The sequence below is a fragment of the Xenia sp. Carnegie-2017 genome, unplaced genomic scaffold (genome assembly GCF_021976095.1).
Source record: "Xenia sp. Carnegie-2017 unplaced genomic scaffold, XeniaSp_v1 HiC_scaffold_19, whole genome shotgun sequence".
Taxonomy (NCBI): Eukaryota; Metazoa; Cnidaria; class Anthozoa; order Malacalcyonacea; family Xeniidae; genus Xenia; species Xenia sp. Carnegie-2017.
Genome location: NW_025813481.1, coordinates 5,372,203 through 5,389,645, shown reverse-complemented (window position 1 = coordinate 5,389,645; position 17,443 = coordinate 5,372,203). Strand labels below are relative to the sequence as shown.

At 33.9% G+C, this 17,443-nt stretch overlaps 1 pseudogene; it reads left to right on the top strand.

Annotated features, from left to right (window-relative positions):
* Nucleotides 1–849: 849 nt before the first annotated feature.
* LOC124438393 lies at nucleotides 850–17,220 on the top strand (annotated as a pseudogene).
* The last annotated feature ends 223 nt before the right edge of the window (nucleotides 17,221–17,443 follow it).

Sequence of the window (17,443 nt, the reverse complement as noted above, 5' to 3'; positions counted from 1 at the left end):
ATTCTTCAAATTTTCACCTTTTATCGGTAACTCTTCTATACTTTAACTCGAGTGTATATTTTTGCCTGCGGTATAAAATACGCTTGGTCTTGGTCAGTGGACAAAACTATCAATTTCATATTTTAAATCAAAATGACTCAAACTTAACAAGCTGCTGAACATGGTTTGTGCACGGTTTACATACACATATTTATGAGTGATCAATCCCATGCAGTATTTATCATTGATACTCATTTCCTAAAGTAAAGCATGCAATACCCAATCACCATGCAATATGTCATGTTTTTATAAAAATACAATCTGAAAGTAGATCGTAAAACATGATAGAATGTATACAGTTTATCTTAGTTTGATTAAAAATTTATTTGAGTTTAGAGTTTAAAATTACTTCATTAGTCCCGGTAATGAAGGATGAGATGTCGGACGTTAAAATTTAAATTTTTTCTATAAACAAACAAGAAAATTCTTGTTTGTTAAGACTTTACAGTATAACACTACACAAACTACGAAAAGTTGATGCGGCCATTTTTGTCAAACTGGCAACGTCTGCAGATGTTTTGCCGCGACAATGACACGCAATTTGAAAGTCAATACGTCGAAGCTCAGGATCGAACTATTTTATTGCCATGGAATTGTAGAACTTTCTTTTTCTCCCAACTCATATCGCCACCTTACAGTTTGTGAGTCTTTACTAAATGTGGTGTGCTTTAACTAGAGATATTCCTCATTTTAAGTGTTTAGCTGGTCAAACTTGCCTTAGTCACTTCATGCATATTTTAAGCAGAAGCGGCTGCTACGAACAGCATGTATGCAGATAGAGACAGCCAGAGAGAGAGAGGCTTGAAATTAGCATACGTTGTGATAAGAAACACACAACGGAAATGTACTTGAGAGCAAGGTTCGTCAAGATCAGTGCCACAACTTCTTTATCATCAACGGCCGTCAGCAGGCGGAGATTGTTATGAAAGAACTGGTATAACTTAAACTCATATATCCAAATTGATCAAAAAAAGTTTCAGTTGATTGAACTTTCGACTTGAATTGAAAAACGTCGTTACGATAGAAATGGCAACGAATCATGAATTAAACACTAAAAATGATGATCGACAAACTCGTGGGGTCGCACATTCAACAAACAAAGGTCATCGCTCGCTCTTCTGCCTTTCAGAGGACAATATTCTTCGACGAAGCGCAGAATTCATAGTCAATACAAAATATCCTTTTCGTGAAAGTTTACGTACAAAAATGAATATTTATAGAGAATGAAGTTAATCGTGTGAATGTAGATCCGAAAGAAAATACACGAGTTATGTTCTGCAAGAGTAAGGTTTGATAACAATGTTCATCATATTTAAAATAATTTAAAATCGTAATACTGCCTACCTGATGCATATCTGTTTCGTATTAAAGCAAATTACAGGACAAACGCATCCAGGGCTTTGCATAAATTTCACGCTAATGTGACTAAAATAAATAACGTTAGAAATTATGACAATTGGTCAATGGTCAAGGTAGGATATTGGTACATCAAATAGACACACAATTTTCTTCTCTATTTTTTCATCACTATTCTACATCAGTGTTGAGAATTTTTGTTCAACTGGACTCTAAGAAATATTTAGTTAAATTAAATGTTGTAGTCTGCTGTCCTATACGTGTATATATCTTTGAGAGTAGCGATGACATAATCCTATGAAACAAAATGTTTCAGTCTGCATTTTTAAAAAGGCCATTAATATGAACAAAGACGTTTTGTGATGAAAATGAAAATAGCCACACCGTCCGTGTGTGCCGTCACGAGATACGTATAGTGTACTTCTTATACTTTACATGTAATTCATCATTGATTTTTCATTTTTTAGAATCTAACAATCATAAATCGAGTAGTGATAACATTCAGTGTAAGATTGTTGCGTTTGGGTTTTTTTTAGCTTTTCTTAACTTTTCCCCAGAGCATTTGATTATTTTATCTTGGCAACAATACTGGCAAACTGTGTTGTTTTAGCGCTGGACGTTCCTTTGCCCAATGAGGATAAAAGCTCGATAAACAATCAATTGGTTTGTAATAATATTGTTCTTTTTCGCTTGCTATGTTTATCTAAATATGTATTATGACAACAACTGTTTCGTTCAAGTTATGAACTTTTTCATTTGTTTTGAAAGAATATTAGCTGGCAAAAATGATGTGCTATTTATATAGAAGATAAAAAATATTGTTTTGTCAGTTGAACTATTGAATTTCTTCAAATTAAACTGAACAAACGAAGCTGGTTTGTTAATATAAATAAATAATTATGACGTAAAAAACGTTTACGCAAATCTTCATATTGCAGGATGATTCAGAAATTGTGTTTTTGGTAATTTTCACAATTGAAGCTGTTTTGAAAATTATCGCGCTGGGATTTTTGTTCCAGCCAGGTTCCTATTTGAGAGACGGATGGAATGTTTTGGATTTCGTTGTCGTCATAACTGGGTAAGCACGTCATTATACGAACAAGCTAGCGTTAGGCTACGTAACAAAATGTCAACCCTAAAAATATAATGTTAAGTGGGTGGACCGTAGTGTTGTATTTAGAACGAGAGTTTCCTGTTTATTCCTTAGCTGCAGATTCCTAACCCCAACAATGTTTATTGTTTAATGCAAATGATTCTTAAAACACGCAGTAGGGCAATTTATGCAAGTGTCTACTTCTTTCAGTAGAAAAATTTAACAATAGAGGTATTTAGGTCTCCAGCTGCGCTGAACATCACGAAATTGATGTTCTGTATCCTTAAATTTGACATGTGCACAACGAGCATTTATTTTAAAGCAACATATGCTCGTTATGAGCATCCTATATAATGTTCACGAGATTTTGACCGAATAATTTACGAACCCATTACATGTTGAATAAACTATTGTTTAAAGGCATGCTAGAGTTTGGTCTTTGTTTATATTAAGGTATGTTGGATATTTGGTAAGTGGTAACCTTGGAAACGTGAGACCGTTACGAGCCTTCAGAGTTTTAAGACCACTTAAACTTGTATCAAATATTCCAAGTAAGTTTTGATTTGAATTTTGGACATTCATGAAGTCAAAGGAAATCACTTCAAGTTCTCGACTTGTTACCCATAATGCAATGGGAATTTCTCACGTGAACTCGACCCACCGTATTGTGTCAATTAAGTGTCAGACAACACACGAACTAAAGTTATCTACTATCTAGTAACCATTATTACTTATGTGCTAAGTGAGTTAAATCATTTTGACACTTTGGAACGGTACACTTGTTCTCTGAAAATTTCTCATCAGCCTTTTATGAATATTTCATCATCATAGATGTAAATGTATGTGGGGTGGAGGCGAAATAAGAATAGATAACTTTGCATAAATTAAAAACTACACAACGTAAGCGTCCAAGAATTATTTCACCAGTTCTTGTTAACAGGTGACAAACTTGCTTCTAAAATGACTCCTTTAAGTAAGGTCAAACGCGTCATAGAGCCACGTGATTATTATATACGTACAGTTTTTGTGCCGGTTGCAAGAAGGCGGAATAGCGCTATTCACTGAATGGTAATACTTTAGAACGCTTCAAAGATTTCTTCAAAAAGCAGAAATCTACGATTTAAACTGGACAATCAATAAAATACAATATTGGTACTAGAAGTTTCATCATCGTAAAAAGATGAACATCTTCTTCGAAAGTTTGAAAAAATTACTATCCAATTGATCAGGCCATCCAGGCTTCGTGTAACCGGCCCTGCTAGTTTAGTGAGCATGCGATTTATGTTCAGAAGCACAACAGAACTCTATAGGCATATTTAAAAGTGCCTATAGGTTTGAAAGAAAAAATTTCTGCTTAAAACTTATAAACATGTCTTTGTTGATATTGCGCCTCACCAATCTTCTATTTGTAGTTGAAAGAAAATTTTATGATTTCCATTTTTAGGTTTGCAAGTCGTTCTAAAATCCTTAATGCGGGCTATGCTGCCATTGTTTCGAGTTCTTGTGTTAAACATGTTTGTCATAACAATATATGCTACTGTCGGTGTTTCATTTCTTGTCGATGACTTTCATGCAACTTGTTATAGCAATTTAACAGGTGCGAATGTGGACACATATCGCAGTTATACTACTTTGAAATATTTAAAATCACAAAAAATTTAAATAAGTCGTGAAATTATTTTTATAAGGTGAACCTGTTCCAGTGGGAGAGACAGTTCAACCATGTGACTATTATAGAAAAGGATGGCTTCAAGGTCGTACATGCGACGAATCAAAGAACGAGTCCTGCAGACAATATTGGGAAGGACCAAACTCGGGCATAACAACTTTCGATAATATTTGGCTGGGAACAATAACCGTTTCACAATGTATTACTATGGAAGGATGGACTGATGTTATGTACTCAGTACGTAGAAATGTTGAATTTCTTTCTTTAACTAAAGAAGAAACTACTAATTTTTTTTGTCATCTTATTTTTACAGACATTTTATGCTAAAGACAAAAGCGGATACTTTTTTACAATATACTATGTTTCCTTGATACTGTTTGGTTCATTTTTTATGTTAAATCTTGTTCTGGGTGTTCTGAGTGGGTAAGAAAATACACAGCTACATATTTCACTTCGTCTTCATATTTTACTGAAATGTATATAATATATGTATTTGCAGAGAGTTTGCAAAACAAAAAACAAAAATTGAGTCCATGCGAAATTTCTTCAAGCTGAGGAGACAAGAAAAGATTAAACGTCATGTGGACGAATATCTAGAATGGATAACTCGAGCAGGTAGGTGGTGCAAGACTAAGAAAAGTTGAAGAATGTCATTAAAGTTTTAGTTTATTGTCATTGCAGAGGAAATAGTTGTTGAAGACTTGGTCAGTGAAACTGAGCCCAGTCAAACCAGAATTGTAACACCTGCCCAATTTGTCTTAAATCCGATTCAAGTATTGGCAGCCGAATCTGGAAAAGGATATAGACTCAATCTACCAGAGAGGTGAGCTTTTTAGCAGATATTTCACATATTTTCGCAGTTTTAATTTTTTTTAATATAAAACTCTTTAGACACAAACGTTTTCCCAAGTTTCGTCTTCAGGAGAGAATACTGAGACTTCGGGTTCGCCGCCTTGTAAAAAATGAAATTTTTTTCTGGTGTGTCGCGTTGATTGTGTTGTTAAACACAATTTGCTTAGCAACTGAGCACTATAATCAACCGTATTGGCTGACAGAGATTCAAGGTAATAGCCACAATCGTAATGCATGAGCGTAGTATATATATTATAAATACTTTATTCCTCTTTTTACAGAGAAGGCTGAGATTGTGTTTATTTCAATATTCCTTGTTGAAATGTTTTTAAAGTTGTACGGTTTGGGTCCATCGACATATTTTAGATCAACATTCAATACTTTTGATTTTTTTGTAAGTAGTTATAAACTCTATAATGAGATATTTCTAAGCAAAATGAATATAGAAGTATGTTTAATGCCAAGTTATGAGTCATCATGTACTGGTTAGTTGTTCAAATTAACATCACATTTAGCAAAGAGACGACTACATTTAAAATGTGATTAACGTTTCTTTGTATTTCTACTACAGGTAATCATGTTTGGAATGCTTGAGTTAATCATTAAGAAGCCACTGGGGATCAGTGTCTTACGTAGCTTAAGACTTCTGAAAATATTTAAAATGACGAAATATTGGTCATCATTACGTAATCTTGTACGATCTTTGGTCAACAGCATTAAATCTATAATTAGTTTAATGTTTCTGTTATTTCTCTTTATTGTCATCTTCTCTTTGCTGGGAATGCAATTTTTTGGAGGAAGGTAAACGATATAGTTCTGGCCATAGACGACTGTGCTTAGTTAAAAAATAAAAAATGTTTACTGTGTGGGTGACCGAGGAGACTTTTGGGAGAGCTTGAGAGTTGATCAGTGTGACCGAGGAGACCTTTGGGAGAGCTTGAGAGTTAATCAGTGTGACCGAGGAGACCTTTGGGAGAGCTTGAGAGTTGATCAGTGTGACCGAGGAGACCTTTGGGAGAGCTTGAGAGTTGATCAGTGTGACCGAGGAGACCTTTGGGAGAGCTTGAGAGTTGATCAGTGTGACCGACCTTTGGGAGAGAGAGTTGATCAGTGTTGGAGAGAGCTTGAGAGTTGATCAGTGTGACTGAGGAAACCTTTGGGAGAACTTGAGAGTTGATCAGTGTGACCGAGGAGACCTTTGGGACAGCTTGAGAGTTGATCAGTGTTACCGAAGAGACCTTTGGGAGAACTTGAGAGTTGATCAGTGCAAGCGCGGGAGTTCACAAACGTCTCCAAAGTTTGCTAAGCCAGTGCAAACAAGAAAAAAATCTTTTACTTCTTTTATAAAATAACAATAATGCGAAACAGACAAATGTAAAACAAACGTTTAATGATTCCTCTAAAATGTTATGCCTAACTAGTTTGCAAATTCCCTTCGATTAATTGGTTGAGCTCAGATCGATTTGCACAGGCTAATGCAAACACAGCTTTAGACCATGCAATCAGCGCATGCGTTTTATTGTTTTTATTTCATAATTGATAATGTTAATCACAAACATTCATTTTCAACCATTCTATAGGTTCGACTCGAATCCTAGGACAAATTTCGATGATTTTCCAAACTCCATGTTAACTGTATTTCAGGTAGAAATTTATCGATGCCAATAACTCCGTCCGGCCTCGTGTATCTTTCATTTACAATATTTCACCTTAGATTCTGACCGGTGAAGACTGGAACGCAGTTATGTATGAGGGTATCAATGCATATGGAGGTGCAAATGATGCTTTGGCTTTAGCAATTGGAATATATTTTGCTCTGTTGGTCATAATTGGTAATTGTATCCTTGTGAAAAGAAATCCTTAGCGTTTTCTTTGGAAAAATAGATAAACTTTTTATTATAAATCCCCTGAAAGTTGCTTTCTTAACAAAGAACAAGATACCTTGCTAAATATATTCTTGGCAATAGCTGTTGACAACCTGACGACTGCCAATCAACTAACAAAAGATGAAGAAAATGAGAAACAGAAGCAAAATAAAGGGAAGGATCGTGAGGAAAATGAACTAAAAACATCTCGTTCGGTAAATGGCAATGAAATGACAAGTAGTGAAGAAAAATCGTCGCCTACGATAAGTCCTTTGTCAGAGAAGTCAAAAGATGAAGAGGACGAACACCGTAAAGGGTAAAATCTTAATAATTTCATATTCATCTGTATGTCTTGTTCACTTCATCAGGAATAGTACGCTTTTATTGCGTCTGTAGATAGTCGCCATTGAGAAATAAATGAGTATCATTTTGAAAAATAATACCATTAATGAAAGTATTTTTTCCTCATTCAGAACAACGTCAGACAAGAAAAAAGATAATACAGAATCAAAGGTAGAAAGTGCATCATTTCCACTTTACTATTAAAAGACTTACTTACATGATTTCTACTTTTAGCAAGCTCTTAGGAAGAATATCAAGAAATATCAAAAAGCAATAAAGGATGAAACTGACGTAGAAGCCCAAAGGGTTTCTCAAGAACAAATCAATGGCAATGGTAGGTATAGACATAGTGAAGATTGCTATACGATAATATCATCACACATCCTTTTTCCTTCCTTTTAACAAACAAGACGAAAAGGTTGATAGAAAACCATTGAGGACACTCAATAGAAGGCATTTTAGTGAAAATGTACCACTCAGAGCAACTAACGCACTCTTTTTATTTGGACCAGAAAACAAGTGAGTTCGATCTTACTATCAGGCGTTACATGAAGATGGTCATGACAATAGTGTTTTAAAAATCTTTTAGATTTCGTCGGATCTGTCACGATATAGTCAATCTTCGACATTTTGACAACTTTATGTTATTCATCATAATCGTGAGCAGCATTGTCCTTTCTATAGAAGATCCGGTCGATGATTGCTCAGATACAAACAAAGTAAGGCACGTCATGGGTCACGTGGTGCTTTTGTTGTCAGGGTAATTTTACCAACGAATTCTTGCATGATCACGTTGACAAGAGTACTTTCGTTTCCTTCTACAGGTCATCCGATATTTTGACTACATTTTTACATCAATTTTTGCATTTGAAGTTTTTGTAAAGGTGAGAAATACAATGTTTCATATTGTTTCAATACTACTTAAAAGCTTTTTATAACAGATTTTAAGTAGGAAACATATTCATATGCATATGAATAAAAACACAATAAATGTGAGTTGACTTTTGGCATCGTTAAAGTTTTCGGAGATGTTTTTCGTGCATCCTAACAAATGAATTTTCCAAAATAATTCTCTATTTTCCTTAATTAAGAAGAAAAAATCCTTCTTCCTTGTCCAATTTATCGTGTTCGTGTCTTTTCCACTCGTGGATATCGCTCCAAGATGAAAGGTTCCATCATTTTTAATGTTTTTGCCAGCTTATAGATTTAGGTGCAGTGCTTCATCGTGGATCGTATTTTAGAAATCAGTGGAACTTTATAGATGCATTGGTTGTATGTTGTAACATAGCCTCACTTTCGATCAGGTATTATATGAGGGAAATTTTAAAGTCCTTGTTCGACATTTTTATTTATTTATATTATCGTATCAGCAGTGAATGTGGCGAAGATGTGTCTGGAGGATCATTTCTAAAGTATTGCGTGTGTTGCGTGTTCTTCGACCGTTAAAAATTATGAATAAACTAAAAAAACTTGAGGTACCAAACTTTTCCCGTTTTTTGTTATCCATTCCAAACCCTTCCTCATTTGTATCCGTGACCACTGCAAGGCCATTCAATGTTTATAGTTAGTCATTACATTGTTTGTAAATAGTTCTAAAGATAGCAAATACCATAGTGAATGGTAAAAGTAATATAATAAGTTGATAGTTCCTAAAAGAACTGTTTTAAGTAAAGAGCACTAACCCAATAGTTCTAAATTAAACAGCACGATGCATTTCGGCAGACTACTCTTTTTGTCGGCAGAGGATTATGTTTTTAATTTATCCCTGTTTTGAGCGTCATCTCCCCTTTTGGAGATGACGTACACTCTTTCTTGGCATTATAAATATCGGTAGATTGTAAATTTTCATTTAGCAGACGTTGACACCTGAGGAGTAGTCTGCCGAAATGCATCGTGTCATTTAATTTAGAACTATTGGGTTAGTGCTCTTTACTTAAAACAGTTCTTTTAAGAACTATCAACTCGTTATATTACTTTTACCATTCACTATGGTATTTGCTACCTTTAGAACTATTTACAGATTTGTCACCACGACAAAGTCTCTATTTTATAACATTATTTGTGTACGTTGTTCTCCATATCTATAGCACTGACCATTGTGATGATTAAAGCCCGTTGGTTGTGCATTGTTTGAAAGTAAATACTTTTCTATGTGTTTTCTAAGGCCGTGTTTCAATGTATGTGGAAATCATTCAAGAATGTCGCCAATATTTTATTAATAACCTTGCTGTTCTTGTTTATTTTTGCTGTTATTGGGGTCCAATTATTCAATGTAAGTGCAAGCATAAACTATCAGGAAAAAATACATCATTAATGTCTGTCCAGGTTTACTAAGTTTATAATAAAATTTCAGGGAAAGTTTTTTCATTGCACAGATGACTCAAAAATGTCTAAAAACGAATGCAAGTATGATAAAAATTAAATGATATTAGTTTATTTTCACGGTTCTACTCGCGGTTATTTGGTAAAAATTTGCTTTTGTTTAGAGGCAATTATATTGATTTTGGTGAAGCAACTAGTATTACGCAGATTAACAAGGTTGGTCCATTTTTTTTGCAAAGTTAGCTATGTCAAAAGAAAACGCATCTCAAACGTAATTTGTTTTTGAAGGACAATGTGAAAGAACGAGAATGGCAACTACGAAAATTCAATTTCAACAACGTATTTATTGCAATGCTTACTTTATACACATCAGCAACTGGAGAAGGATGGCCGAGGTTTTTCTATCAACAATATCTTTGTTTTCTTTACAAGAATATCTTTGTTTTCTTTACAAGAACCCTTAAAGAGAATGTTTGAATAAACTTATCTGCTCTAAAAGAGTCTCACTCAAAAACACATGCTAAATATTTAATAAATAATATTGATTTTTCAGTGCCATGCACCATACAATGGATGTGACAGAGGTCGACAAAGGTCCAATCAGAAACTATAGCGTTGAGAATGCAATATTTTATATAACATTCGTCGTCGTTTTTGTATTTTTTTTCCTCAATGTATTCGTCGCTCTTGTCGTCCTTACGTTCCAAGAGCAGGAAGAAAAGCAACTGGTGAAAAGTAAATTGGATCGTAATCAGGTTATTATGAAACATGCTATAGTAGCAATGCTACACGCACACACACACACACACACGCACACACGCACACGCACACACACGCACACGCACACATACACACGCACACACACGCACACATACACACACACACGCACGTATCTCCTTTACACTCCAATATTTAAACCCAATGATCTGTTTATAGAGAGATTGTTTGAATTTTGTAATAAACGCAAAGCCGTTGGAGACATTTATGCCAACTGACAAAGAAAGCTATGCTTATAAAGTATGGTTGATTGTTGTCTCCAAGCCATTTGAATTTTTTATCATGGGACTGATTGTCATCAACACTGTCGTTCTTATGATGGAGGTAGAAAGATGTAAATACTTTGATTATCATGAATGTCATTTTATTCAGCACATTTTTCATTTCTTTTCAGCACCGTAATGAACCAAAAGATTATAATGATGCATTACAGTATCTGAACGCTGCTTTAACATTCTTGTTCACATTGGAAGCAGCTTTAAAATTGTTTGCGTTTAAACAGGTATTTTATTTGATATATAGCAGCATGAGTATACAAATTTGTTTATTTCCGAATATTCTTGTCTTGAGGAACTCTCGCCGTGATTTTTTAGAGTTACTTCAAGGATAGATGGAACGTATTTGATTTCATAATTGTCGTTGGGAGTATCGTGGATACAGCTTTAACATTCAGAGTGAGTCTTCATCAATCATAATCATGTAATATTTAATCAACTCGTAATATTTATTCAATTCAATCGATTTTTCAACATCATTCTATAATAATTTTCTCTAGAAATACGAAAGTCTTCCGTTTGATCCTAGTATGTTCAGAATTTTCCGTGCTGCACGATTAATAAAAATTCTGAAGAAAGGTTCAGGTGTTCGTGTGTTATTATGGGCCTTCCTTCAATCCTTTAAGGTAGATAGCTTTTGTGAACATGATGTTATTACATAGTCATGTTTTTTTTTTCTCTAATTGTTTAAATCAATAAAGAAAATTTATTGTCTTCCAGGCTCTCCCATACGTTACATTGTTGATCTTTCTCGTTTTTTTTATCTATGCAGTTATGGGAATGCAGGTTTGTATCTTTTATATATTCATTTTTAACGCGTGATGCATTTCAACTATGGATTACGTTGTTTCAGCTCTTTGGTAAAATCAAAGTGGATAATGGCACAGAGATAAACGAATACAACAACTTTCAAACTATCATGAAATCTCTTCTTCTTCTTTTTAGGTAAGTGATTTGTTTGACTGACGTGCAAATATATTTTTCTCAACTGATGGCTTTCTTTAAATACTTTTAGATCATCAACTGGTGAGAACTGGCAGGAGATAATGTCAGCGTGTTATTCTGATGCTTTGTGTGACGAAAAAGCAAGACCTTCTTCTAGTGTTTGTGGTTCAACACCATGGGCCATAGCGTATTTTTGTAGTTTTATCTTCTTGTGTATGTTCTTTGTAAGTAAAATGACAAATTTATTCGTTTCGACTTTTAGATACTTCGCGCTTTATTGTGTCAAATTCATAATAAAGAATAATTTTTAGATGCTCAATCTATTCGTTGCTGTGATCATGGATAATTTTGATTATTTAACACGAGATCAATCAATTCTGGGTCCTCCCCATCTCGACGAATTTGTTCAAATGTGGTCTGTTTATGATCCTGAAGCCAAGTATGAGTTCAACAGTTATTGATTTATTAAAATCTTATTGAAATAATTTTCGATCATTTGTTTTAAGTTTCAGTGTTGTATATTTTAGAGGAGAAATACCTTATATTAAATTATACAATATAATGAAGAGTTTATCGCCACCAGTTGGATTTGGTTGGAAATGTCCAAAATTAGTCGCTTATCGAGTAAGATTAAATGAATTTAGCATTATTTCATGGCAGATAATCATAAAAAAAAATTTTTTGATAACATTCTCAGCGTCTAATAACGATGAATGTACCCGTGAGCGAGGATAAAAAGATTGATTTCACATCGACGTTGTTTGCCCTCGTTCGTACGTCACTCAAAATTGCAACAAAGGGAAACATGAATTCTAACGACACAAAACTTCGAAAGATGATTCTAGGAGATTGGCCCAAAATATCGCCAAAATCGTTAGATAAAATGATACCAAAGAATTCAGGTAAAGGATGAATAAAATTGATTTCATTATTCGATCTAATGTACGGTTTGAAAGACTAGTGATATATTTTTATATTTCTGAAGATTTAGATAGTCATCCCATGACAGTGGGAAAAATCTACTGTGCAGAGCTTATCGCCGAAAATTACCGCCAGAAAAAAAAGAAAAGACAAGAAGAAGAAAATCCTGCGAGTCAGGTTAACGCCATTCTTTCTATACCACTGGTCACGTTCTCACGTTTTGTACACGATCACCATTATATTTAGTCCATTTATGATTCTAAACCACTGGTCACGTTCTCACGTTTTTGATCACCATTATATTTAGTCCATTTATGATTCTAAACCACTGGTCACGTTCTCACGTTTTGTACACGATCACCATTATATTTAGTCCATTTATGATTCTTTCTAAACCACTGGTCACGTTCTCACGTTTTGTACACGATCACCATTATATTTAGTCCATTTATGATTCTAAACCACTGGTCACGTTCTCACGTTTTGCACACGATCACCATTATATTTACTCCATTTATGATTCTTTCTAAACCACTGGTCACGTTCTCACGTTTTGATCACCATTATATTTAGTCCATTTATGATTCTTTCTAAACCACTGGTCACGTTTTCACGTTTTGTACACGATCACCATTATATTTAGTCCATTTATGATTCTTTCTAAACCACTGGTCACGTTCTCACGTTTTGCACACGATCACCATTATATTTAGTCCATTTATGATTCTTTCTAAACCACTGGTCACGTTCTCACGTTTTGCACACGATCACCATTATATTTAGTCCATTTATGATTCTCCACTGGTCACGTTCTCACGTTTTGAACACGATCACCATTATATTTAGTCCATTTATGATTCTTTCTAAACCACTGGTCACGTTCTCACGTTTTGTACACGATCACCATTATATTTAGTCCATTTATGATTCTTTCTAAACCACTGGTCACGTTCTCACGTTTTGTACACGATCACCATTATATTTAGTCCATTTATGATTCTTTCTAAACCACTTGTCACGTTCTCGTTTTGTACACGATCACCATTATATTTAGTCCATTTCATTCTTTCTAAACCATTTGTCACGTTCTCACGTTTTGTACACGATCACCATTATATTTAGTCCATTTATGATTCTTTCTAAACCACTGGTCACGTTCTCACGTTTTGTACACGATCACCATTATATTTAGTCCATTTATGATTCTTTCTAAACCACTGGTCACGTTCTCACGTTTTGTACACGATCACCATTATATTTAGTCCATTTATGATTCTTTCTAAACCACTGGTCACGTTCTCACGTTTTGTACACGATCACCATTATATTTAGTCCATTTATGATTCTTTCTAAACCACTGGTCACGTTCTCACGTTTTGTACACGATCACCATTATATTTAGTCCATTTATGATTCTAAAACATATCTTAACAGAAACCAAACGTTTTTAAACGCTTTCTTGGATCCGTGTCACGAAGTATACATCAAAAACGAACGCCAACAAGTGAAGATGGTCCTCGTCGTCGTCATCACAGGTACATCAAGCAAACATAATGCGCTATACGTTCTAAAATATGACCCTGGTACCGAGTATAATATTTCCCATAATTCCTTAAAGCTATTTAGGCTACGAGTGTTGGAAACTTGGCTATTGTATTTTAAAGCGATTTTTGATGAGTTAAAAATAGATTGTATAATATTTGACGAAATATTTTTACTGTAATGCAATGTATGTAGATTAAGCTTTGCTTGAAGAAATTATTTCTCTAATTGCATGACTAATTACGAAAATAGAAATTCTAATTAGTCATGCAGAACTCATATTTTGCTTCTATTATCATGATTAATTTAATAAGCAAAAATGGTTAAAGTTAATTTGTAGTTATCCAATCAAATTACATCGTTTCAAAACTCATTAATTCTAAATGAATAAATTTTATCTAAGAAATATGATGTTTCCATTGTACGTATCACACGCATACTCATAATAAACATGTAGCTAAAAGTTGTAAAACGTTATAAATTTTCAAAATGCCGCATGCGACACCAACAAAAATAGGGAATTGTGACGTGTGATAATTTTTCATGAAATATTGTTCACTAAAATACTTAAATTACTTTTCATATTGTCAACCAAACACGTTAAACATTTATGATGCAACGGCTCATAACAATTAAAGTCATCAGACAAACGGTCAGCAGATGTTTTAAATCTCGAAGCAAAAATTAGTTCAACTAAAAAATACGGAAAGTATGCAGACATTGACTGTCTAAATTCTACATAATCGTAATGTGTCTGTCATCAGCGAAAAGGAAATTTTTCAAAATGTACCCTATGTCCATATTATAAATCTAACCAATGGCAAAAATGATGAGTTCGTGCAGCAAACTAAGCTATCAAGTCAGTTTCTTTATAGCATGAAATCACACATAAAATGTTGTTTTTTTCTTTATTTAGCTATACCGTAACGTCCGAAGATTTCAGAAGAAGTAACTCATACGATGATATTATGGCAAAAAAGGTTTGAATTTCAATTGAATTATAAAATTTAAACAAAATTTTTAAAGGAAAATGATTAAATTATAAGTCATCATTCTTTTTTACACCTGTTAAAAATTTAAATTTCTCATAACGTATTTTCAGAAAAATGAGCCACCTTATCCTTAAATTGATGCAAGCTCAGTATTAACTATGACCTCGTGTGTATTTTTATAAATTGAGCAAATAAACTTTGTTTCAGGGCCAACGATCACAGGACAATAATTTCATTTCGTTAAAAAATTTCGCTGAGACAAACTTTATCAGCGTCCTCCTCTCCTCAACCATCGTTTCGTAAACATAAAATAGCTATTGCATTGAGTCTACCTTCGTCAAGCTACCAGATGAAGGAAAATGAAAAGAAAAAATTGAATGGATATGGTAATAAAAAAACATCATATTAAAACGTAATTTTCTTTAAATGACAACCTAGGGTCAAACTAATTTTTAATAAAAAACGAGAAAATTATCTTATATCAAAGTCCTGCTAACAGTAAATGATAAATAAGACAATATAATTGTTTAAAGAAATGTTTTAACTTCCTCGCTAAGCTTGGATAAAATTAATTAATTTTAATAGTAAAACATGTGAAATTTAAAATACGCTAAAGTACCTACATAACCAGTCATCGTCAACTGGTTTAATTTCTACACTCATTTATTCAATTGTTTTGCAGCCAATACTTGCCAAAGTAAAGAAGACAACGCGCTCAATCTCGGCGTACGAAATGAAAAGTCCCGCCGAAATCAGTCTGGCTTTGGCAGGCAAAAAGAACAACAAACCGCAAGAAATATGACAGAGTCTTACTTGATCAATTGCAACTCAACTATAGTTGACGTTCAAGACATTATTTTTCAAGAGAAGGGAAGTTCTGAAGCGACAAGTAAAAATATTTGTTTTGATTCAAAAGATCCGAAGACATTAGAAGATAGCATGCCCTTTCAAGATTCCAATTCGCCCCAATTTAGTAAAAATGCTCAATTTATTTTTCAAAGAGAGAGAGAAAAAGCGATAAATCATAGAAATGAAAGTAAACAATCTTACGACAATTATCTTTGGAGTGATCACGCACAAATACAAAATAACAGTTACGTAGAGAACAGTACAACAAGCTTAAGAACACATAGGAATAACATTGAAAGATGCACAAGCGACATAATGGACCGCCGAGATGTTACATCACGTGAAAGACATCGATTAATGAGGTTAAGTAGCTCGCATAAAAAATTAGGAGATTTTAGTCTGGAAGAGAAGATGCAACAACTTTCTGACGCAGATGAGAATGATTCAAAAGGAAAAAAACAGTTAACGAGAGCATATTCAAATGTCTCTAATGATACAAAGCATAATGGAGGATTAAGTATAAGGAAATTGAGTGACTGCACAGGACATCAACGACAACGTAGCATACCACAAAAAAAAAGTGATCACTCTATTCTTGAGCGATTGGATCATCTTGAAGACAATTGTTCTACTGTGCCATTCTTTAAATCATACCCAGATCCTACGAGTAACGAAGATTACTTGAGAAATAAGAACCATATCTATAAGCGAATCATTTCTCCAGAATTCACTGTTGAGAAGTCAACTTTTCAAAGATCATCTTCATTTAAGGGACATGAAAATGACAAAACAGAAAAAGATAATCCAGGTGGAGATTCACATTTTACTCATTACCACGAAATGGAACGAGAAAAAGAAAAAAAGACCGAATATTCTCCTTGTCACACCAAGAACGAGATGTTGAAGGATGACTTTGGCAGAGTAAAATCTACTTCACTTAAAAATTCGGAGCAGTTAAGTAAAGCAACAGATGACTGTGAACAAGTTTTAAAACGAGATAAGAAACCAAGAAATGAAACTTACGATGGACGTTTCGGTCATGAGAGACACCACACACCAGAATACTATGATCGTATGATACAAAAAATTAATGAACATATATATCTTGCTGTTGGTCGTAGCAAAAATTCATATACTCTTAACGGTTCTGGTACTGACGACGACAATTGGTGTTAAATATTATTTTGTTATATTACTATGAAACATTTTAAAACACTTGTTTTGTTTTAATATTTCAATACTGTACTGGTGCGGTTAAGTTAGTGTGTTGTCGTCTTTAAAGGGTAAGAACATCCAAGTATCTTAACGTTTGGCAAATGTAAAAATAATTTCTAAAAATATTTTTATTTTATGTAAAGAATATAAAGTTTAGGGAAATGGGGACGTTTGTGTTCTACTCATTTTTACATATGCGTCAATCACTTCTGTTTTTTGTTCAATTGTGATCTTGTTAAGTCAAAACGAAATCTCCGTTAATCTACTTCAATAAGCTCGCCCCAGTCTTTCTCCTTATGAACGTGATATGAAAATTAGCGCGAAAGTTGTTTTGCTCGCAAAAAATATAAAACTCCTCCGTACCATATTTAAATATTTTTATGTCATGT